The sequence below is a fragment of the Pinus tabuliformis genome, chromosome 7 (genome assembly GCF_031772625.1).
Source record: "Pinus tabuliformis cultivar Carrire ecotype Pingquan chromosome 7, CPIR1, whole genome shotgun sequence".
NCBI lineage: Eukaryota > Viridiplantae > Streptophyta > Pinopsida > Pinales > Pinaceae > Pinus > Pinus tabuliformis.
This window is the reverse complement of record NC_142293.1, coordinates 653301359-653312632: the sequence shown is the minus strand read 5'-3', so window position 1 is coordinate 653312632 and position 11274 is coordinate 653301359.

The window sequence follows — 11274 nt, the reverse complement described above, 5'->3', positions numbered from 1 at the left end:
TACTCCTGAAGTATCTTGGTGGTCTACACAACCATATTTGAAAGCAAGTGATGTTGTTCAAGCCCATATCAATGGACAAGGCTTGTATATAGGCATGATACCCGGAGAACATAAGCCTGAAGAAAGGGAAATCAAGTGGATCCAAGAAGAATGACCAAAATGATGCTTCTAAGGAGGGAAAGAAGATTTGGAAATGCGGGAGTAAAAATACAATAGCCACAACACACCAGCGCAAAGTTCATAGAAACAACTGCAACCATTGCAATATTGATGGCCATAAAGAGGAGTAGTGTTGGAAGTTGCATTTAGAGATTAAACCAAAAAAACAAATACAATAAGAAGAATAATCTCATAGCCACTGATTTGAGCAACCAGGTTGAATGATGCTTAGATGTGGATGAGAATAGTTTTTGTGCGTAAGTGCAAAAGGAGGTGAATATGAGTAGCCTTTAAAAATAGGAAGAGAAAGAAATTACCAAACTCTTCCATATAAATATATAGGCCTAGAAGACAAAGATTGACATTTTATTTGATTGAGTATCATAGGTGAATATCATTGCAACATATTTGGTCAAAAAATCGGATTGGAAGTTTGTGACCATTCGAGCCCATATTCATTGGAATGGGTAAATAAGGATGCAGAGTTGAAGGTAACAAAATAATGCAAAATTATATTTTCCATTAGTGTCAATTTTATTGATGAAGTAGAACTAGATGTAGTCCCCCTTATGTATGTGGAGTCATGTTTGGGAGTCCCTACATGCACATTCAAGATGAAATATTCATGTGGCGATATAACCAGTATTGGCTCGTTAAGGATGGGAAGTCGTTCACCATCAACACCCATAAAGGCAAGTCGAAAATATCATTGGTAAGTGCCAATCAAGCCAATAAATTGATTAGTTCTAGCAAGAAGTATGTTTTATAGTGTTTAAGAGAAAATTAGTCTGTAGAAGAGATTGTAAGAAGCAATGAATCCTTGGAGGGGTGTACTAATAAATAGAAACAACAAATGGAAGAGTTTCCACAAGCATATTGGGATGTATTATGGGAGCCAAAAAGGTTACCACCCAAGAGGGAAGTGGTCCGTGGAAAATGAGATCCAACTATTGCCAAACTCCCCATTTCCAAACATTAGGTTGTATAGACAATATGTTATGAAACCAACTCACAAAATACAAGAAAAGATAGATCAACAACTTAAAAATTAGCCTCTTTGAGGGGGAAACGTCCTTTACATTACATAAATGAACAATTATTGGATGATACAAATGAAAATACTTCCTATTCATATGTCGGAGTATATGGGGTCACAATATAATTAGAGCCTACATAGCAATAATAATGTAAGGGCACAACAATAACAATAAGGGGGATACATTAGTATTACAAGGACCGAACATGCCCCTTTCCTTCAAAAAAGTGGTGTCCTCAATGCTTGAGTAGTTTTCTATGCTTCTGTATAAAATTATCATCCTCCGATGTGGAATCTTCAATGGGTAAGTTCTTCCACTTAATGAGATACTCTAAAATTAATCGATTCCATAGATGTCAGGTTCTTATTTCCATGACTGCATTAGGATTAAATAAGTTTTTTCCTTCTTCGTCAAGTTATGGAAATATTGTTTGAACTGGAATCTTGTCACCGATAACATAAGTTAAGCATTAAACATTGAAAAATGGGTGAACTCGAGAGAATGTAGGCAACTTCAATTTGTATGCCATAGTACCAATATTTTGCAATACCATGTAAGGACCATAGTACTCGGGTGATAATTTATTATCCTTTTTAGCTTGCTTTAGAGACATTTGTTTATATGGTTGTAGCCATAAAAATACCTAGTCACCTACATTAAAGCTTCTTTCACTGTGATGCTGATGTTCCTATTATTTCATTCGATTCTGCACTAGAGTGAGGTTATCCTTTAAGACTTAGAGAACTTGTTGTTGATGCTCGATGTGATCTTCCACTGCTTGAACCTTAGAATTTTATCTTAAAGATGATGTGATGGATGGTGTATGATATCCATAAAGTGCCATAAATGGTGTCATTTTTGCTATAGTATGGAAGGAAATGTTATGCCACCATTTAGCTAGATGTAACCACTTGACTAATCTAGATCGTGGATGATATCCATAAAGTGCCATAAATGGTGTCATTTTTTCTATAGTATGGAAGGAAGTGTTATACTGCCATTCAGCTAGATGTAACCACTTGATTGATCCAGATCTTGGGGGCAGGATCCCAAGATATAAAAAGTTAAAAGGACAGAATAAAAATGGGGAACACATAGTAAACAAAACCACCAAGAAATTTTTTATTTAAATAGAGAATAAATGTAAAATCTACATTGTGGTGGACAACTTGTCCTTTTACAAAATGTGACTTGTTACATATATCCTTTTTTAGTTACAATACCATAGGTAAAGTCCATCGGTGGGTAAATACCATGGTTGAGTTAATACCATGGGTAGATGCCACTTACAATACCATGGGTGGATAAATACCATGGGTGGATGCCACTTACAATACCATGGGTGGATAAATACCATGGGTGTATGCCACTTACAATACCATGGGTGGATGCCACCTACAATACCATGGGTATATTACATGAGTGGATGAATACCATGCATGGATAAATACCATGGGTGAACGAATACCATGGGTAGATGCCACTTTCTATTCGGATCATTCCTCCCTCTTTAAGAAGCAGTGGTCCCCATTGCATGAAGTTACATCATGAGAATTCATTGTTGAAGATGAAGAGCCACTTAAGAGAAGGGTTTTGTGTGGCTAACCCATAACCATGATGAATGAAGATCTGAGAATAGAGATACCCTGTAATGTTTGTGACCAACTATGATACTGACAGTGTGCGACCTATAAAATAGACTTCTATGAACTGTGGGTTTGTCAATGATCCATAACCATGACACTTGAAGATCGGAGGATAAAGATACCATATAATTCTTGTGACCGACTATGATACTAACAGTGTGTGGTCTAGGAAAAGGACTTCAATGATAAGTATTTTGTGCAATTGACTTATAACTGTGATGTTGAGTGTTGATGAATTAGTAGGTGCCTACATATCTTGGATTGGGAGGGAACATCTCCAGAGAACCCAAGCTATATGTTACTACGTTGAAAATAATGAATGTGAAGTAGTGCCTACTAAAGCGATGTGGGAGGGCATGTCTCCAAAGGGAACCCACTCTGAATACTACTCCAGATATAAAAAGTCATCAATTTTGTGTGGAGTACAGAACCAAGCCATACTAGAGATGTACCTGAACTATAAATATGTTGTAGGCTTGTAACGTGAGTGGCCATGGGTGTTGTAAATTCTCCTATCCAATGAGTTGTAAAGACTTCTTTCACATTATTGACCTGTTTCTACAACTTTGGTGATAACCTTTGGTACATGTGATGAAATAAAATTCCGTCAAACACCTATTTGAGGTACTAAAAAGATATGTATATTGATATAAGACATTTTAACCTTCATGAAATGTGGAGTGAGAAAATTATTCTAGAAAATTATCTCTCAACTTGGGAAACGAAATCAAATTCCATAAAAAACCCATTTGAGATAACAAAAAGTAATATAAAATGATGTATTTTACACCTTTGAAAGTGATATGGGGAGCTCATAAAACTTGAATGATTTTTTCTAAATATTGCTGCAAAACTTTGAAACTAAAATATGCTTTAAACCTTCATTCGCATGGATTCGTAACCTGAATCTGATATCACTGATTCAAATATTGGGGGCGACTGGGGGGGAAGATCTGAAAAGTTAAAAGGGAAGAATAAAAAAGGAGAACACACAGTAAACAAAACCACCAAGAAACTATTTATTTAAATAGAGAATAGCTGTAAAAGCTAAATTGTGGTGGACAACTTGTCCTTTTACAAAATGTGACTCGTTACTTATAGTCTTTTTTAGTTACAATACCACAGGTAAATTCCATGGGTGGGTAAATACCACGGGCAAATGCCATTTACAATAGCATGGGTGGTCAAATAGCATTGGGCGGATGAATACCATGGGTAGATTCCATTGGTGGATGCCACTTACAATACGATGGGTAGATTCCATGGGTGGATGAAAAGCATGGGTGGATAAATAGCATAGGTGAATGAAGAACATGGGTATATGCCACTTTCTATTTGGATCATCAACCCATTATGTTTGTTTATTAGGTACAGAGAAACGAATACATCCTTCAAAACATTTGATCACTATCTTAGTTTTCTGATCAGATTGAGGATGATAAGATGAGCTATGAGCTAATTGGTTACCATGACAAGAAAAAAAATTTGTCAAAAAATTTCTAGTGAAAATGGGATCTCTGTCACTTACTATAATTTATGGATTTCCATGAAGGTTTCGAATTGTTTCCATAAATGTAGTAGAAACTGTACTCGATTTAAAAGGATGAGTTAATGCACAAAAGTGTGCAAACTTGGTAAGTCTATCAACTACCACCATGATGACATTCTTTCCTTCAGACTTAGGTAAAACTGTGATAAAAATCCATTGAGACCTCCTCCCAGTGTTGACTTGGAATGGCTAAAGGTTGTAACAGATCCAACATCTTAATTGTCTCAACTTTATTTCGTTGGAAAACCAAACATTCTGCCACAAACTTCTAAATATCAGATTTAAGGCTATCCCAAAAAAATTCCTTCTTTACCCTATGGTAAGTTTTTTAAAATCCTGAGTGCCCTCGTAAGGGAGTGTTGTGTAATTCTGAAAGAATACTTTTCTTGAGTTTGGAATTATTACAAATATATAAGATATCTTTCTACCATAAAGAATCATTTTTCCAGTAAAATGTATCAGATGTACTAGGATCTTACTGCAACTTTTGAATGAGTATTAGGAGTGTGTTCTAAAATTTTGGATCTCCAAGTTTTGAAATTTCTTCTTATGGTATCCCTATGAGTCTTCTTTCCAACACTACAACTCTTACCTAGATTGGATCCTTCAAGAAAGAGTTATTCCAAATCTCCCACGATGACTTGATTTTAGTCTGGTTCAATAGAGCGAAGTTTTACGAGATTCCATGTGTCATTGTTTCAACCTTCGACCCTGAAATTGCTACATGAAAAACTATAGTCTATATAATTTCAGCCACTTTTTACAAAATTTAAATCTCATGCCTAAGAAGAACATTATGACGATTTTCCCTAGGTCAATTGTTTGAGATTTAATTCTAGAGCCTGCAAAAACCCTAACTTACTCAGATCATATCTACAAAAATATAGTGAACCAAGATCTGAACTTTTTACATGAAGTTCAACACGATTTCCTCTATAGGTGGTTGGAATTTCAGCTTTTGAAGCTTCGTAGAAAAAACCTTATAGTGACAATAGAAATATGGTCTGTTTGAAGTAGTGAAACCCTAAAATCCAAAGCTCTAATACCAAATGTAATGCAACCAACCCACAAAGTAGAAGAAAAGATAGATCAATGACTTAAAAATTACCCTCTTTGAGGGGAAACATCCTTGACATTACATAAATTAATATTATTCAATGATTCAAATGACAAGACCTCCTTCGAATATATAGGAGTCTAAGGGGTCACATTATAATCAGAGGCTATATTAAAAAAAATGTAAGCGAACAACAATAACAATAACGGGCTTCCATGGGGAATAACAATAACAATATGGGGGCTACATGGGAACAACAATAAAAATAAACGAGATACACTAGTTTTATAGGGACCTAACACAATATGTTATAGAAGTAAGTGAGGTGAAGAAATTGTTGCAATAACCACTGGAAGAAGTTGTCATTCGACCAAGTCCATCACCATGTGGATCACCCATCATCATTGTGCCAAAGAATGATGCATAGAGAAATTTTGAAGTCTATAATAGGCCACTTAAGGAATACTATAAAATAATAGTGTAAATAATAAAATAATATTAGGTTAGATCATCAAATTTTAGAGGGAAAAAAAGGAAAGACTATTTTTTCAACTCGTATTTTCAGCTTATCTCTCTAAGGTTTTACTCAAATTTCAAGCAGGAGCACTCGTTGGATGTGAAATTTAAATCTTCATCCAAGGAGAACCCATGGTGCATACTTTCAATGGACCTTTCTACATGAAAAATGAGAAATACATGTAAAAACATGATTGCAATCACATTTTTCATGTATTTCTCACTTTTCTTGTAGTAGGGTCCATTGAAAGTATACAAAATGGGTACTCCGTGGATGAGGAACTAACTCCACATCCAAAAAGTGCTCTTGATTGAAACTTGAGTGAAATTATAGGGAGATAAATTGAAAATATGAGTTGAAAAATTAGTTTTTTTTTTTAATATTTTTAGTTCTTTACTCTAAAAATAGTGAATCATCCCCCATGGTTGACACCATCATCTTGAATTCTATTGGTTCTCATAAAGATGATTTTGGTTGGACATTGTTGTTTTGAGGTCCATTTTAGACCTCAAAATTTCTCTAATGGGACTTGGCAAATGTGTATTGATTACAGGGCATTGAACAAAATCATGATCAAGAAATGGTACCCCCTTCCTAGGATAAATGCGATGTTGGATCAATTGCAACAAGCGAAGTACTTCACCAAGTTGGAATTAATGTATAGATGTCACCAAATTTGAGTTAAATAAGAATATACCTAGAAGACCATCTTCGAAACCAAAAAATGTGTCTATCAATGGTTATTCATGCCATTCATCTTATGAAATGCATTAACTATATTTATGAGGCTAATGAATGATATATTGTGCCCTTTTATATATTTGTTTGTTATTGTATATTTGGATGATACATTAGTATATAGTGCTACTTGGGAGGAGGACATCTCACATTTGGTGCTTGTGTTAGAGACATTACAGAAGCACCAACTGTTAACAAATCTCAAGAAGTGTGAGTTTTCACAATAGCCTTTGGTCGATTTGGGGTATCTGATAGGTATGTGATAGGTGGTATGTGATATATCTTATCAAGATGTGGGCCATCATGAAATGGCCAGTTCCTACTAATGTTTTAGAGAATAGGAGTTTTATTGGTGCAACATAATACCCGATGAAATTCATAGCCACTTTTTTAGGAGTCTCAATGCCACTCCATGCCATAACATCAAGTGGAAAAAGTTTCCAGTGGGGAAAGGGTCAACATAGGGCCTTTGAGGAGTTAAACATGAATATTGGTTAAGCACCATTTCTAGCATTATTGAAATTCCAAGAAGCCTTTGAAGTGGAGTCAAATGTGAGTGGGCATGTTATGGGAGCGCTCTTGATGCAGGGAGGAAGGCCTGTATCATATTATTCTAAAGTATTTCATGGGGCAGTTTTTAACTACCTTACCTACGGAAAGGAGCTATATGCCCTAGTGAAAGCTACTAATAATTGGAAGCACTATTGAATGGGAAATGAGATTTTCGTAATCCACACAAAACACTCGCCACTACAGTACCTGTAGAGCTAAATTAAACTACAATAGACCATGCATTACAAGTGGATGGAGTTTCTACAACAACTTCATTTAATGATCAAGTACAAGAAGGACAACACAAACAAGTTGGCCTGCATGCTTTCAAGGCCACCCACATCAAAGATCATAACCTTGGGAAATTTGATGCACATGGAGCCATTCACCCATGATGCATACAGAGAGGCATATTCAAATGATGAGGACTTCAAGGAGGTGTTTCAAAAATTGTAGAGTCAGATTCATGTGCATGATGGAAACAACATCATTGATTACCATTTCCAAGATGGGTTACTCCACAGGTTGGGTAGGATATATGTTCTTAAAGGTGAGTGATTGCAAGTAACTAGAGAGGATCACACCTCTAAGATTGCAGTGTTGCACTTTGATGTAAAGAAGACAATTTCCAACTTGCAGATCTATTTGTATTAGCAAGATGCAAGAGCAAGTAGCTAGGTTCATAAGAGGATGCATTCTTTGTTGTATTGGGAAATCTAGTAATAGGAAACTAGTTCTATTCATCCCTTACTAGTACCCACTCATCCTTGGGAAAGAATTTCTGTGAACTTTGTGGGACTTTTACCAATATATGAGAAAGGATGTGACCACCTGTTCATGGTAGTTGATAGGAGTCTATTATCACATTCACTATGTTTTTTTTTTTTTTTTTTTTTCAAAAAATGTTAATAGTTCCAGTGTCAGCATTTTAGTTGTAATAAATAGGGAAATCATCGATAGCAGGGCTATCAACACTTTAACGTTATGATAATGTTTTCGGAAGAAATTCACTAACAATGGGCTTATTAGCGCTTTTCTGTAAAAATGACTAGTTAAAAAATTTGTTTTTTCAGTATAGCACAGTACTTTCGGGCACATTTTCTAGACAAATGACAACGAATTTTGCGAAAGTGAAGTAGGGTTTTTCCCAAAACGAACCCATTTAGAAAAGAATCTCTCATTTTTATAACAAGTGTTATCATTTGAAATATTCGAAGGGGTGTTTGAAAGGTTGTTTTTCAAGATTTTACAATCCTATTTTAGTAAATTTTTTAAAAATCTTGTCCTAAAAAAATGAAAACGAATATTTCAAAACCGAAAGATGTTTTTGTCCATAACAAACCCACTTAGAAAAACCTCTCTCGGTTTTCTAACAACTATAACGGTTTTTCATTTTCAAAGGTATTATTGGACCCTATTTTTCAGGATTTCATGAGGAAAATGCTCATGGATAGCTGTTGACTTGGATGCGACCTCACCAAATTCAACTTGTTGATCCTTATCTCTAGCCATGACTCTAGAAAAAACATGATATTTAGATGCATATAGGATTACCAAGTTTTCTATATGCATGTATTTGATAAAGTACATTATTATTTTTAGATTTTGTAATTAAGTTTTGCTAGAAACTTGTTTTAGTTTGCAGTGTTTCCTATAAACAAATTTTCTGAAGAATGAAGTAAGGGTTGGATTTTATTGTAAAAGAATTATAATTTTGGTGTATTTGAGAAGATATTAAATATATTATAGTTTGATGAGAATTTACAGAAAATTCATGCATTGTAGTTCTGTGTCTATTATTTCTCAGTTTATGAAAAATATTCTTCATGTTTGGAAACTTTAGTATCTAAGTTTGGGATTCATTTGTGCTCCTTTATTCTATTTTTCAATCATTAGTACTTGTTGTTTCTATCAGGTATAATTGTGTTTTCTTCATTTTTATTCTTCAAAATTTCTCAAAGTGTCAGAGTTATTACTACCCTACTTTTGTGTGACTCCTGCTCATTAGATCTCTAACATCATTTGATAAAACTAGAATCCATGCCCAGTGGTGTGTTTTATACAACTCAACCAAATTTCATCCTACAAAATAAATGTGGCCATAGAACTCAATTGCAAAAGTTACTACTACATTGATCTAAAGTAGTTGAGTTTTAAGGAGAGATCCCTCTCTAAGTTGAATGGCTAGATTTCAACCTAAAAGAGGTTTGAGGTTACTTTGGAGGTTTTCCTATAACCAAGTTTCCTCTAAGTGATAATAGGTTCTACAAAAAATGTGTTCTAATGCATTGTAAAAACACATCAGTTGAAAACAAGCAACAAACTTGTTCTTTGGACAGGTGTGGGTGCACTTTGGGAGACCAAGGAGCATTATTTCAGACAAGAACATGAGAATTCTTAGTGAATTTTGGACTATATTTTTGGAGAAGATGGACATCAAGTTTAAGAGGTATATAACAATTCAACCTAAAACATCCGGGCAAAGATAAGTAGTCAATAGGACTTTAATGCAAGTTTTGAGGTATTATAATTAGAAGCATCTGAAGAACAAGGATAAATAATTGGTGTATATACAACACTCTTACAACAAAGCGGTCCACACTTCCACTAGTAGGTCCCCATTTGAATTTTTTTATTTGTCATATTCACCTTTGGATAATGCATATGGCTGGCATGAAGTAGTAAGGGAGGATCCCACTGGATATTTCTTGAGGACTGAAAAGTTTGTTGAGAAGATCAAGCAGATCCGTATATAGATACAAGATACATTCTAGAATTAATAGGAATATAATTCCAAGCATGATAAGCACAAAACAAAGGAATTGTTCAAGGAGGGAGATAGATTATGGCTACAGCTGAACAAGGAGAAGCTACTGGGTCATGGTAAGAAAATCAAGGATCTTTGGTATGCTCCCTTTGAGATACTGGAAAATGTGGGTGATAATTCATATCGAATCAATCTACCACCATGCATGCACATGTACTCAATTGCAAATGTAGAGAATATAAAACTCTATGAGCCTTCCACACTGGATCAAGAAGAGGAATAGGTCCTAACTTCTATGGTGGATCTGGCACCAGATGCTTAAGTATAGTTGATAAAAGATACCATTTTGTAAAACAATGTTGCATTACCATGGTCCTTAAGTAAATAAAAATTACACCTATTATTGATAATCCCAAGGTTCTCAATGATGAAGTCGTTGAACTAGGGGAATATTATTATAGAAAATATAAAAAATCCATCATCCACAATGTTCACAAACAAATAAAAATAGGAATGATATGAAAAGAGGTGGTTATTTTGACAAGCCTCGAATAAATAATAACATGGAGTGTCACCTACCAAAAGAAATCAAAATGTTTTTGTGGACATAACCTCTATTTTAGTAACCCTTGACACTTCAAACAAAGTTACTATTCAAATTTTATCCATGGAGGTGGATAAATTGATGCAAGTGGCAGCATCGTTGCAAGAAAAACTAAAAGGAAAAAAATATTGAATGGGATTGAATACCAAGATAAGTTAGAAGAATAGTGCATAACACTCTCAAAGCGATTCAAGGATCAATACAAGTAGCAAATGACACAACTGAAAGAAGATCACTCCACTAAACTAAAGGAATTAAAGGAAGTTCACATGAAAAAGGTTAATTCTAAGGTTGAACAAGACCAGAAGGCTTAAGCTAACATCCAGATATTCAAATTACAAGCCCTCAAAATCAATAACAATATTCAAAAGCCTTAACATTATTTTATAGGTTAGTTGGGGGAGATCAAAGATTACATTGAACAATTTGAGAAAATAACCAATGGGAATAATACCCAATTAGAAGCCCAAAATACAACCACTAAAGCTTTCGACCAAGTCATTGACTAGAAAAAACATTGGGACGCTTCGTATCCACTACCCCGCTTAATAATAAACAAAAGTTGAAAGATCAGTCTCTGATCAATGTATGGAAATTAGAATGTGAGGAAGTTAGAAAAAATTTGAATGAATCTACCGAGTTGGAAAA